The sequence below is a fragment of the Camelus bactrianus genome, chromosome 13 (assembly GCF_048773025.1).
Source record: "Camelus bactrianus isolate YW-2024 breed Bactrian camel chromosome 13, ASM4877302v1, whole genome shotgun sequence".
Taxonomy (NCBI): Eukaryota; Metazoa; Chordata; class Mammalia; order Artiodactyla; family Camelidae; genus Camelus; species Camelus bactrianus.
In genome coordinates, this window is record NC_133551.1 from 53,953,991 (window position 1) to 53,968,892 (window position 14,902).

General features: G+C 36.7%; 1 protein-coding gene across 7 annotated transcripts in view; it reads right to left on the minus strand.

The window, feature by feature from the left end:
* Positions 1–14,902, minus strand: part of THRAP3 (thyroid hormone receptor associated protein 3) — a 65,030-nt gene that overhangs the window by 28,518 nt on the left and 21,610 nt on the right. For 4 of the 7 annotated variants that reach the window (XM_045520329.2, XM_010959895.3, XM_010959894.3 and 1 more), the window contains one exon: positions 12,381–12,487. The exons of 1 other annotated variant lie outside the window; for it this stretch is intronic. The gene's annotated coding sequence lies outside the window, so the exon portion shown is untranslated. Of the gene's footprint in view, positions 1–8,962; positions 9,085–12,380; positions 12,488–14,902 lie in introns of all 7 variants that reach the window. 2 more of the 7 variants (XM_045520332.2, XM_045520331.2) reach the window with 1 other exon arrangement.

Consider the following 14,902-nt stretch of genomic DNA (forward strand, 5'->3'; position numbering starts at 1 on the left):
AAAAAAGAAAAAAAAAAAAAAAAGATCCAAAAATTAGCCAAGAAGGAAATTCACCATTCACAAAGGGTTGCAGACAAAGCAGGGGGCCTGACAGTGTGCTCTGTGTGCCTCTGGATAGTCAGGGGCAGGAAAGCAGAGCTCAGGTGAAATATTAAACATGTTTACTATTTTATGCTCTCCTCTGGAGATTACCCTCTCCTGAGCAGAAGAGGGAGGGAAAAAGGAAAACAGAATCAAGAGCAGCTGTGGGTATCTCTAGGGTAATATTTTGCCAAAGCTTCAAAACCCTTCCCCACCTCACATCCCCAAAGAAGTCAAATCAGAGACCCGTTCCTGACATTTACTCTGGTGTTAAGCAGCTCTCTTAAATTATTAAATAAATCAGTATATATAATACTAATTTCAATTCTGAGTTCAATTCAATTCAAAATTAATAGAGGCTTTGTGCACCCTTCTAAAAGGAAACGAGGGTCCTTTGGGGAGAATGGCAATTTTTTTGTTTAAACAATTTAAAAATACAATAAAAGGCTTGCCCTTGCCTAATATTATAAAATCAAAATTACTCTGGAGCACAGTACTAAAATACTTAAAACTTTAATTAATGAATTCTAAGGAATTCGGCAGAATTTGTTTTTAAAAAGTAGTATGAAGATATAGATGTACATGTAACATATGTACATAAGCACATGCAGCAAACTAGTAACAGCGGTTCCCTCTGTGGAAGATATAAGTAGGAAGAGGGCAGGAGAAGGGAAAGACAAAACAGGGCAGACAGGATAAGAGCACATGCTTCTCACTTTGCATATAAATTTTTTTAGCCAGTTGAGTTTACATATGACTTCTCCTTGCTAGTCTTTAAAAAAAAATTGATGACACTCAGTTAGTGGTGTTGATTCTTTTATCTTTAATGTGGAATCAAACATCGACCTACTTTCCTGGGATATTTTAAAAAATCTAGACTAGTAATTTTCACATGTCCCTAAATAAATAAAACTGAACTTTGATTATTCGAAGTCCATTTTGGGAAAACTTATTACAATGGAGTTGTTTTCCTCTTTTATGACTCTTAAAGGTTAAGAAAGGCCAGCCTTAGAGCCAACTGGAGTCTATTTTTTTTAATGTTTTTATTATGTAAGCGTTGATTCAAACATACACAGAAGTAGAAAAGAATAGTGTAAGGAACCCAAGTGTATCCTTCATCCAGCTTAAAAAATTATTAGCTCTTTGCAGGTGGGCTCAATTCATGGTCAAAATCCTAAGTTTGGGTGGACATAGCCAGTCTCCGCAGCTATTTTCACATACCTTTTCCCTAAAAAAAAAATTAGAAAATCCTTACATTAAAAATCCAAACATGCAATGAAGGGACCCAAAAGGCTGACCTCTACATGCTTCACCATGTGTGCCTGGCAAGTAAGTCTAAAAGGAGAATCATTTATCAGCAAAAAATGACTCCTGATTTCAGTTCAGACACATCTAAAGTAAATTTCAAAGTGCAACCTTAAACTATCTCCTAATTACAGGACATAAGTAGCTCAAAATATCATTCTCATTGTGGGCTATTTCATCAACTTGCTTTTAGAATTGTGAATACTTCACAACAGCTGAGAAATTATTATGAGAGGGGAGAAAAATACACATTAATAAACTACATTTTTGGATTAGCAAGCCAAAAAAAGCTAATGCTTCTAACTCTACGGAGTCCAAAATCCACCGTAAAAATTTTGAGCTAACTAGAATTGTTTATTTGGCACCTAGGGAAATATCTGACACTGTAATGTGTTTTTATCTTAGATTTACTATCAGCTTCCCTGAATATAACCCTTTCATTAATGAAAGCATATATTTTAGTTTACTTATGCTAACAATGGACCTGTTTATAAAACAAATTCTCCACTGTTCTTCCTAATAGGCACTGTCAGGCTGGAAAGAATTCAAAGGAGAAACTAGCTGTGTGAACTTCACAGAAACAATTCAACACAGGGACTTCTACACCTCTATGTTCAGGAACTGGAGGGTTAAGGGACAGTCAGTAAAGCCCATACTCTCAGAGAAACAGTATCTGGCCCAGGGTTCTTGTGCCAGGGTAACTGCAGAAACAAAAGGCTCAACTCTGTGTACTGTTCTCACTACATTAAAAGAAACTAACTCATGTTAGTTATCCATGGATAATTTTTTTAAGTAAGCATTAAGAGGCTTCCCTCAGGATAAACTCTGAAGTATAAAAGTACATCAATTAAGGAATGGCAAGCTTGACATAGAAGTACACATGGCTTATTTAAAACAATAAAAAGAGTTTTCCCCCAGGTCAAGGATGCTGCCAATGAGGGAAGTACTGGCAAGGTGGAAAAGCCAGCTCTTATTCACAAAGATTCGATTCCAAGTCCTCCAAAAGTCAGTCTCTGTCCTTCCTTCTCCAGCCCTAATTTCTTCGGACAGCAAACAGGAGCACTGCATTATTTATCTCTTAGAAAATTCATACTAAACCACACAGCAAAACAGGGGAAAAAAGGCCGTGATGACTTTCTGCCACCACTTCAAATTGAGGAAAATGAGTAATTCCTTTCTAACTCTACTGCTACTTACTTGGGATGCTTCCAGCTCCCAAACGAAAAACAGACCTGTTCTGACAGAGTTCTTTTCCAAAAGCCACCAGATCCCTGTATATTGTGGGTGGGTGTGGGGACTGTGGGGACTTGTCTAACCAGCAAGGAGCCTGTCCTACCTCAGAGAGAAAGTCTTCTTGACTTTCCTCCTTTCAAGCCCAAGCACCAGCCATCAACTAATAAACAACAGATTTTGTTCTAGCCTTCTGTTTGGCTACTGCAAACTGTTTTCTTCCCTCTCTTCCAACCCAAAAATACCAGGACCCCTCGGGGAGGGCAGAACTGATCTTTTTCACTGCCGCTAGTGAGCAATGAAAAGCTGAAAACACACACACACACACACACACACACAGCAAGTGTTCAGCCAACTTAAAATGAGAGAAATTTACCAAAACTAATGTTCCTAATAAATGCAAAACCACTTATTTGAAGCAGGTGTTTTTAACTTCTCTGTGCCAATTTTTTTCATCAATAAAAGTAAGCTTTGGAACAGCTCTACCACTGACAAAAAACTTAATAGTTTGCATAAACTGAGCAGGACATTCCTCATTCTTACTTCACAGCCATGTCCTAAAAATGGAATTAACTGGTAGGGTTAAACTTTTTGCTTTTAAAAAAGAATCATCCCTCCACTCCCATTCCATCAACTCTGAAATTTACTGTAGAAGAAATCATTTAAGATACATCATATTCTACAGCTTTATAAAAACTAGCCCATCTACCTGAAAGTAGCTGACCAGGGACTTAGCCACTTACCTTCTGGCTTTACTTAAACTATGACTTGCTTAGGGTAATCCACCTACACCAAATTCAGGCAGCACCAACCTCACTTGGGAAAGATGAGTTTCCAGAGGGAGTCAGGGCTCTGCTACAGAACCCTATCAGGGTGAGGGAAACTGCTGCGAGCTTCTTTCCATCACACAGCCAGCAAGAGGTCACATTTCCTTCCTGCTCTTGAGTGAGTGAATTAGTTTCTCTGTCCTAGTAACATGGCAAACTCCATCTCTTCCATTTTTCACTTTTTAAAGGAACAAGACCACGTTACTTCTCAGTAACTCGGAAAGGTAGGAAAAATAGTGAGATAGGTGTCTTCTATGTGGCACAGAAGATTACATGCCACTAATTATTTTAGGCCTGATTTCCAGACCTAAGGAATAAGAGTTTCATGTATCTTTTTCTTTGTTGTTGTTGTTTTCTTAACACTAGAGAAAATACTGAATAATTTAAGATCATAATGACAAACCTTTGCTGGGAAACCCCATTATTCATTCTTTCAAACTGCTGTTTCTCCCCCAATCAAAAATTAAAACATATGAAAATCTTAAGACAGCTGGGATAAATGCAATATTCACAGAAAGCAACACAATTTAATCAATGCTTGAAAATTCTAAAAGATACACATAAGTAATGAATTCAGGGCTCAAATCACCAGTATGAAAAAAAACGAGGTAAAATAAAACATATGCAAAGAAATTTACACACCAATTTCTTCTATTATTAAGTACGCCTCCTAGAAAAAATAACAAGTATGCGAGTGGTGAATTCAACTTTATTTACTGGCCCTCTGCGTTTTAAGTATATGGTTTATCTAACAATGTCATAGCAAAAGGAAGTGACTTGTAATTAGAGCAATTCTGGGGGACTTTAGATTTCAGTATGCATTTATTAAATGTGGATAATACTGGACATACAACTTAACTTCTAAGGTTTCAGGATAAGGTTAGTAGGTTGGGATTTACGAACAAATAGGACATCGCACCAAGTGGTGGTTCCTGGAAAGGTAAATACACAATCGTTTCACAATTTTTAAAATAGTTTTGTTTTCTCATTGAAGTGGGTTTCACAATCTCTGTACTTTATAGTTACTTTGGCAAGATTAGTGTGAGTATAATCTCCAAAAATACCATGGTCCAAGAAGTACCAAGAACATTTTTCTGTTCATTCTATCAGAATTTACTGAACGGGGGAAGGGTATAACTCAATGGTAGAGCACATGCCTAGGACACACAAGGTCCTGGGTTCAATTCCCAGCACCTCCATTAAAATAAATAAACCAATAAACAAATAAATATCTAATTGCCTCCCCCCTCAAAAAAAAATTTAAAATAAAATAAATTTAAAAAAAAAAGAATTTACTGAACACTTACTCCGTGCCACGCACTGTGTTGGATGCAGAGAACAAGAAAGTCCTATTATAATTATAGGTAGAAAATATCTTTTCAGGCTTATAATGTGACTGGAAGTTTTCTTTTGCTTGTGCAAAAATCAGAAGGGAGGTCACTAGTTGTGAGATCTTTTCTGAGTCATATCCCCTCTTTAAACTGAAGTTTTCTTATATGTTAAAAATAGGGCTTACACTTTAGTTAACAACAGTATTGGTTCATTAATTGTGACAAACATACCATACTAATGTATGATGCTAATAATAGAAGAAAATGGATATAGGAAACATGAGGACTGTCACGGGTTAAATTTAAAGTGGGTCTCCCTGACCCTAAAATTTATATGTTGAAGTCCTAACAGCAAGTACCTCAGAATGTGACCTCATCTGGACACAGAATCTTTAGAGATATGACTGGTATCCTTATAAAAGGGGGCAATCTGGACCTAGAAATATGTGGAAAGCAGACAATATGAAGAAACACAGGGAGAAAATGGCCATCTACAAGCCGACAAGAGAGGCCTGGAAGAGATCCTTCCCTCACAAGGTCTCAGAAGGAATCAATCCTGCCAACACCCTGATTTCTGAACTTCTAGCCTCCAGGCCTGTGGGACAATAAATTACTGTTGTTTAAGCCACCCAGTTTGTGGTACTTTCTTACAGCAGCCCTACCAAACCAATACAGGAATCCTGTACCACTCTTGCAATTTTCTGTATCTTACACTATTCTCAAACAAAAAATTAAAAAAAAAAAAGGGACAGTAGTTATGGTGTCCACATCACAGTTATGAGGACCAAAGTAAATAGACATTGGGAAATTCCTGCTCAATGGAAAGGGAATGCAGAAATTCCCAACATGTAGTAAGCAACCAAACTAGACTAGAATCCAGTTTCATTCACCGTTTTCCATAATATAATGTTACTTCAAGATGGGCATACAAATGTAGGTGTAAGTAAGGGAATATGCCGAAGCAAATTATCAACCTAGAATGCCTTGTCCCAAATGAACAGAACCCTAGAGTGTCACTTAATAATACTGGGCTGGGTTCTGCAGTGAGTAGTGGCTTGGGCAACAAAAAAGAACTAGGTTCAAACCTTGGCTCCTCCACCCATTAGCTGGACAAGATGCTTAATCTCTCAATCTTCCAAACATGACCTACCTCACAAGACTGCTACGCAAATTAAATAAGTGTACATAAACTGCCTGGCATTCAGCAAGTTGAGTTCACACCTTAAGCTATGTTTAGCTACAACCCTAGAGCGGTGAAAGGGTGATATTTAGGAACTTCTCTGAGAACAAATAGATTTCACCACTGATTTTATTTTCCTGCTTTTAGTACATAATCAGGTATCCTCCTACCAGAACAATAAAGTGCTTTATAACTTTACTGGCAAAATTGGCATGTGTTGCACTGAAGAGATACCCAGAAGCAAGAAAAGGTCAAATTCTAAGGTCACGACCTATGGAGAATACATCCCTTTGTTGCTGTATGGTAGCAGGGAAAATCAACACCAAGCTGAGGGGCCATTCATTTAGAACTTGTTTATCCCAATCTCCCCAGTGTAGGCAACTTGTGGTATCTTCTGAAAATTTGCTCAATGGGTGTCTATTAGACTCAGGATCATCTATGGAATTAACCCTTCATTATCAGAGAAACAGAATGAACAGCACAGTCAGCAACTTAAACAATCTTTGATTCACTCTGGAGGTTCGTCTCCTATAACCCTAGGGGAAAGTAACAGCAATTTTAGTTCCTGTTACATGTGTTACCACTGGTGAATTCATCCTTCTCATTTTTCAGAGGCACTCTCAGTTTTTCTAACTTAATAAAGACATTATAGGCTATGTTAACTAATGGCCTCCTTCCAGCTCTCACTATGATAAACCATTTTAAAAACTAAGTTATACAGCCAATCATGACACTTAACATATTTTAAATGAAATTGTTATTACTAAGACCTTGGGCTGAACCAATGATACATATTGCAGTCACCTACAGAATTTTTTTTTTAAAGTCCATCTATCAAGATTCTTATTCAGGAAACCTGGAAAGGAATTCAGAACCAGTGGTTCGCAAAGGTTCTTTACAGATCCCAAGGACTAGGACTGTGGTCGCTCTCCACCAAGTAATCATCCTACCATTGATACACAGATCCCAAGGACTAGGACTGTGGTCGCTCTCCACCAAGTAATCATCCTACCATTGATACACAGATCCCAAGGACTAGGACTGTGGTCACTCTCCACCAAGTAATCATCCTACCATTGATACACAGATAGCCACTGTTTGCATTAAGTTCTACATGAAGCTTGTTTACAACTCTTAGGAGATAAGTTGTTTGACATCTTTTATACATATTAGTCTTTTTAGGATCAAATCATCTTCCCCAAACACGTCTATCACACAGAGGTTTGAAGGGGTAAAAATATGTGTTTATTTCCTTATGTGTTCATCCATCACTGCTTTGAATTGTTTGGAATGTGTCAGGGTATCGGTCAATAACTAAATCATATCATTGTATCCATTCCTTCAGAAGTATGAGCCCTTAGAACCACACTGTCCCATACACATGTGGCTACCATATACTTGAAATGTGCCTGGTCTGAACCATAATGAACTGTATAAAACACAGGATTTCAAAGACTTAGTACAAAACCCAGAATGTAAAATAGTTCACTAACTATTTTTTGTATTAATTACATGTTGAAATGAGAATGTGTTGGATACACTATTTAAAATGTACCATTAATAGCCAAGGGAACCATATTCAGTATCTTGTAGTAAATTATGGCGAAAAATGTGAAAATGAATATATGTATGTTCCTGTATGGACTGAAGTATTGTGCTGTACAGCAGAAATTGACACACTGTGAATGAGAATTATACATCAACAAAAAATATATATAAATTAAAATAAAAAATAAAATGTATCATTAAAATTAATTTCATCTGCTTCTTTTTATTTTCTTAATGTGGCTGCTAGAACATTTGAAATTACATGTGGCTCACAATGGAGTTCTTTTGGATAGACTTGTCATCAAGGACAACAAAGATTATAAAAATTGTCTTCAAATGCTCAAATTGTGAACCAGATCCAATATTAGTCACTTTTAAATTCATCATTTATTTTTGCAATTTCTAGTCTTCATCTACCAAGACTTTCCTATTGAGCTAACTACCTGATGTCTTTCCATTTATACCTGTACTTCACCAGATAAGCTGAAGGAGGAAGAGATGTCTTACATAAACACACAACTCCACAAAAGAAACCAAAAATAATTTCAAGATTTGTTATCATTCTGGATCTTACCAGTCACCTGAGTCTACAAAAGAAATCAAGACCCCAACCTGCTGCTTCCATTTAAAGTAAATTAATTAAGGCACTATGCAGAGCTATTTAAATTTAGAGACCACTCAACTACCCCAGTCCCAGGTAGATCCAAACGCTCAACCAGAACTTAGTTTAGATACATGTGATCAGTGCCAACTCCCCTCTCTGGGTTTCTTTAAGGAACAGTATATTAAATACATATAGAAATAGGTCTAATTATTTCCTAGAACATCTTGTATTTGGTTTTTTTAAAAAGGAAGAAAACTGAATTCATCAGATTTATATATGAAAACTCTAGCTTGCCATAACTTCAAGATTCTAAGTGATCTGGCCCCTGCCTACTTCTCCAACATCAACTCAAACCACTCTCTCCCCAATCACTCCACTCTACTGGAGCCACAAAGGCCTTCTTTCTATTCCTTGAACATTTACAGTCTCAGTATTTGCAACACTTGCCATTCTCTCTACATGAACACTTTTCTGCAGTCTCAAACATGGCTGGCTCTTAAATCATCCTTCAGATCTCAGCCTGTCACTTAACTGGAAAATGTCTTCTTCCTAAGCATCCCATCGAGTGACACCTCACTATTATCTTGTAGTCCTATTTCTTTCCAAGCATTTAGGAAAATCTGAAATTATCTTATCTGCCTTTCCAAACTAGAATGAAAGCTCCTCAAGAACTGGAGTCCTCTCTGTCTTGCTCACTGCTGGTACCCCCAGCACAGAGAACAGGCACTGTGACAAGCCCTGAAATGTCTACCGACTGAATCAAAAAAATCAAAAGCAGCTTTAAAACACAAAGAATCTTTGAGATGAAAATTCAGTATGCTTATTTTTAAAAACATGAAACTGGATTCCTACGTACATATCCTTCTAGTCTTTATTTTCTAGTTTCCAGTATTTAAAGGTCTCTTGAAGAACTGCCAGAGTTCCATATGGAGACAACCAAGAAGTATGGAAGTATCAATTGTATTTTGTTTGCTGAGTCTGGAGAGAGAAGAAAGGCTTGCATTACTAAGTATTTAAAGATGAAAAAAAGGCAAAAATAATAAAAAGATTGAGTATTAGTACAAGATTAGACAGATATATGGAACAAAACACAAAGTTTAGAAATATACCCTATTAATACACTCTCATGAAGGCAACTTTTCAAAACACTAGAAAAAATGATAAATCAAGAGTTGGGGAAAAAGAAAAAAAAGAGCTGGGACAACTGATTAATGACAAAATAAAAAAGCAAACCACTAAAAAAGAAAATACTAGTGTCTACTTCATAGGCTTATCTAAGCCTATTTAAAAAACTACCATTAACTTTCTCAAAGATAAAAGACATTATATCTGTCATGTATGGACAGGAATGTAGTAAAAATAATAAAAAATTATAGCCAGGCACTTCTCTAAATGCTTTACATATATTAATTCATTTAACTTACAATACTGTTATGGGTTAGGTACTATTTATTACCCCCCCATTTTACACATGAGGAAACTACTCACAATCTTAAACACCATGCTATTTCATCTCTGCTTCATTCAGAGAAAAAAAAGGATCTCTTGAAAATTAAAAATACAAGAAGACATATGCATCAATTCCACTTCTGAGTATTTATCCAAAAGAACTGAAATCAGGATCTCAAAGAAATGTTAGCATTCCCATGTTCACCACAGTATTATCACAATAGCCAAGATGTGGGAAAACCTAAATGTCCATCAATAGGTGAATGGATAAAGAAAATGGGATATATGCACACAATGGAATACTATTCAGCCTTTAAAAAGAATTCTGCATATGTGACAACATAGATGAACCTTGAAGACATTATACTAAGTGATATAAGCCAGTCACTGAAGATAAAAACTACATCATTCCACTTATATGAAGTACCTAAAATAGACAAATTCATAAATTCAAAGAGTAGAACAGTCATGGGGCTGGAGAAGGGGAAAATGGGCAGTTACTAATCAATATGTATCAAGTTTCAGTTAAGAAAGATGAGTAAGCTTTAGAGATCTGCTGTACAACACTATCTATAGTCAACAATAAGGTACTGTATACTTAAAAATTTGCTAAGAGGGTAGATTTCATCTTGGGTGTTCTTACCACAATAAAATAAAATTTAAAAAATAAATCTTATCCTGTCAGCCAATAAAAAAATCTTCATCAGATGTAAGGAGAAAGCTGTCTGTAATTTATTGTAAATGGAATCCCTGACCCACATGATAAAATTTAAAGAACCAACCTTTGCCAGTTTGTCCTGACAGCTGTAGAAGGCAAAACTTCTGTAAATGTATGATGGACATAATGATATTCTTACAGAGAGTGAGGTTGTTTAGAATTGTATGAAGGAGTTAGACTGACTAAACAAAAATCTTGCTAACATGAAAAAATACATATATAAATAAAATATCTGAACACAAGTGGGGAAGAAAATACAACAAAGGTTAAAAAACATAGCCAAGGAAATCTCCCAAAAAGTAGAACAAAAGCAGAGACGGAAACAGCAGAAAAAGACAAAATTAGAGCATCAGTCCAAAAAAATCCAACATCCAAACAGTATTAATTCCAGAAAAAGAACATAGAAAATAAAGGGGAGAAAAATCGACACAATTCTAGAAAATTTCCCTGAACTGAGGGACATAAATTTCAGTCTACTGGATAAAAACAACTACCAAGAACATCATTATGAAATTTCAGAACACTGGGAAAAAGAGGAGCAGCATCTTCAAAATTCTAAAGGAAAATGATTTACAAACTAGAATTCTATACCCAGCCAAACTAACAATAAATATGAGTGCAATATAAAGGCATTTTCAGACAGGCACATCCAAAAAAAATCCACCTCTTGTATACCCTTTCCTCAGGAAGCTAACAGAGAAAAGTGCTCCGCCAAAGTAAGATTAAATCAAAAGGGAAAAGGCTATGGGAAAAGATTAACAGGATCTAATACAACAGAGGCAGAAAAAATCATTAGGATGAGGTGTTGGAATACACATGACAGCTGGGCAGCTGCCTAGAGCAGATGTCCAGAATAAAACAGATTTACAAATATCCCTAAGAAAATAAAATTTATAATATAACTAAAATTCTTAAAGTACTGAGTAAGATTTACACTTCTAGGCAAGTTTAGAAAGAAAATACTTATAAGAACACAGAAACTAAACAAAACAGACCAGAAAAAGGTTATTATTAACAAGAGACAATGAGCAGTCAGGCAAAAAAAGGAAAATTAACCATAGCATGCAACATGATCTGGCTGTGAATAAGCTATACATAACCATAATATTAACAGTGAATACTGCACTAACCAAAATTACACTACATGTAACCAGAGTGACAATAAATGTGGGTATGTGAGGTGGTGAGACTTCTACAGGAATCAACCACTATCCAAGGTGAGAAGTTGATAACAACCAAAACTGAAAAATCTGTAAGTAGCAAAATAAGTTTATTAGAGATAATGCCAAAAGAAACAGTAAAGAGTTGGAAATGACTCCTTCTGGGGACTAGGAAGCAGGCAGGCAGGAGGGGCTGTTTTTCATAAAAAGCCCTATGGAGCTGATGGCCTGACATGTCTATGTATAGGGTTTCTGTACATACATTAATAAAAAGGAAAACAAAAAAGGGTATAAGTAAATATATAAGATGCTTTTTAAGATTAAGAGAAGAAAATGTACTATGGTGGGAAGTCAACTGCATGTATAAACTTATTCATATTCATCACATAGTTATCTAAGACAGGGAAAAATGAGAAAAGCCTACACGTTTACCAAAAAGAAACTAGTTAAATAAATTATATGGCACATTCAGTGTTGAAATGCCATTAGTCATTTAAAACTGCAAACAGAAAAAAAACTTAACAAGAACCAGGTGACAAAAAAAGCACAATTCAATTCTAATTAAACACACACACACTTACTCAAGTAACATAATCATGAAAAGAGTCTGTTCACCAAAATATTAACAATGATTATATATGTCAAGTTTATGGCTGATTTTTTTCAGTATTCCAAGTGAATAAAGTTGTGTTACTAAAAAACTCAAAAGTTAGTTAAAATTAAAAAGTAACTGTTGATTCTATAACTTCAGATGGAATCAGGAGAGCAAAACTACTTTATCATCTTGTTTCAGTTGGTTAAACTGAAAAATAAACATTGCTTAATGAGAATCCAGAACTTCCTTCCATTAAAGGGTCTTCTGGATAAACAACTCTTAACATAAGACAGGTGAGTGAAGTTATAGCGAGTGAAGTTATTATTAGTTCCTTTTATCACCATGCATTTACCTTATTTGAACAATGATTCGACGTGAACCAGATCCCAAAGAGACACTACCTCAAAGAACACTGGCAGTGCTGCTAGCTTCTCCAATTTACAAAGTCAGGGTACAATTCTGGAATGAGAAGAAATAAGCAGTGATAAAACAGATATCCAAATCTTGTAGATTCCATCTTGAAATATAGATGCTTGAAACCTATAAGCAGAAACTCTCCGTTAGTCCTCAACTTCACTTCAAGTGGACACAGGGTTCTCTCTCAAAGTACACTGGCCTGAGGGTCTCTGCCCGCCTGTAAGGCTGCAGCATGGAAGGCTAAAACCTTCCTCTTGGAGCCTGACACTTCCACTGGCAGGGTTTCAGGTGCTATGGTTTGCATTATGCAAGACTAATTTGCAAACTCCCTAATTCAACCTGGAGAAGTACTTCAGAAGAATTAAGTGCTTGAAACAAAATCAATAATAACAACAATTAATTAAAGTATGTTTAACTAAATTTAACAAATAATTTCAAGTTAAAGTACCCCCACCTTAATCCCTCTTAGCACCAAAAACCCTTCAGATCCAGTTGTTTAAATATTCCCAGATTTAAACATTACTAACATGGTCATATATCAAAGCTATGTCGTATTAACCCAAAACAAATATGAAAACTAACTTGCAAGATCAGCAAGCTCAGTATGTAGTTAATGTCCCCGCTCCTAGCTTATTAGTTTTATCTTTCTTTAATAATACTGTAAAGTACCCAAGATTCAAATAATCTGAAAATGCCGTCTTGACATTAATCTTTTCTTTTCTGACTCAGCATTCACTTAATCAAGAACACCCACCTTAGCTGTCACTGAAATTTGTGGTTTACGCACAGCTGAATCCTTGCCTTTTTCGCCAGGAAAGAAAGGATCGCATCTCCTTAAGCTTAGTACATATGGAGCCCTCAGCCAAGAAAGCCTCCTCCCCTCTCACCAAACACCTACTCATTCTTATGAGGGTCTCCTTCCCCAGCAAGCTGTCCCGGGCTCACCCAGGCCGAGTTAGGTACTGCTTCTCTGTTACCCTAGACATGTCTCTCCTTTCACTCATCTCACTGTGTCTGTTAATATGTCAACTCACCTCACGGGGCTGCAAACTCTATATACCTAACACTGTTAGGTGTTTGCTGAGTAAACTGAATACCCACGCAATAAACTTCTGACCCTTATCAAAGGTAATCAGATAATTAACATTGCAAAGAGGCAACAAAAACCTACTCTTAAACCTAATAGGATGACTTTCATCCAGATGAAATTAGTACTCAATTTATCAATTTAATGACAGTGTTGACATGTATTTACTTAGCTGATAGACAGCAAAAATATAGCACTTCCAAAAAAATTCTTTCAAAACACTTTTGCATACTTCTTGCAGGTTATGCTCAGAATTCATCCTAGATTATATGAGCCAAAACTTCTTTCCCTATTTCTAACTGCAGAGGCACAGGGGCACACAACAGTCAGCTTAAGGGAAATCCTGATGACTGCTACAAGACTGGAAACTGCTTACTCTACAATGCACTAACTAAAGAAAAGAACTATTTCAATACATCCATCCTTAAAATTCTAATCACTTAATACACACCCACACACCCCTTTTATTTTCACTACCCCACCATTTTCCTTCCTATTAATTACCCTCTTCTCGGACACTGGCAAGAATTTTATCAACCCACAAACCTTCGATTTTCCATTGCTGCAATGGGTGGAGAAAGCAAATCTGAGGCTCTGGCCCTTAGTTATTCTATGACAGTAAGGAGATACCTGAAGTCCTAAGTCATCCCTGCCACTACAGCTTTTATGCACCCTCAAACTTGCCCTGCCTGTGCCATCTGGACAGTGAGAAGAAACTTATCAGCCTCATTCTCCTGAACCTCCCTTTGACAGATACCAGTGTATTAGCAAGGACATTGCCGACAATATACCTTTTCTCCTTCTGCACAATTTTCCTTCTAACTGTCCACTTATTCAACAAAAAAATTATTAAGTACCTACTACATTGCCAGGCACTATTCTAGCAATGAAGATTCATTCTTAAGGGCAGATGGAGGGGCACACGGGGAATAAGAGTTACTATTTCACGCAAAGTGGTCAAGGCAGGTAGAAGACTTGAAGAGTAAGCTGTGCTTTATGCGAAGGCAAAGGGGACCAGAGAGGAAAAAGTGAGTGCAAAGACCCTGGGGAGGGAACATGCTTGGCGTACCTGAGCAAGAGGGAAAAACTGAGTGGCTGCAATGCAAACAGTTGCCAGGGAGCAGTTGGAAGATCAGGTCACAGACATGGGGGAATGGAAAGGGCCTTCTTGCAGGCTGTCGTAAGGACTTTGGTTTCCCTAGAGGGAATGTAGGCAGCTACGCAGTGTTTTCAGCATAGTAGTAATGACCAGAATTATGTTTTGAAAGGCCCATTTTGGCTGCTGGGTATAGAACAGACTTTAACAGGGCAAGAGCAGAAGAAATTGTATTATCCAGGTAAAGGACAGCAGTGGCTTAGACCAGAATGTA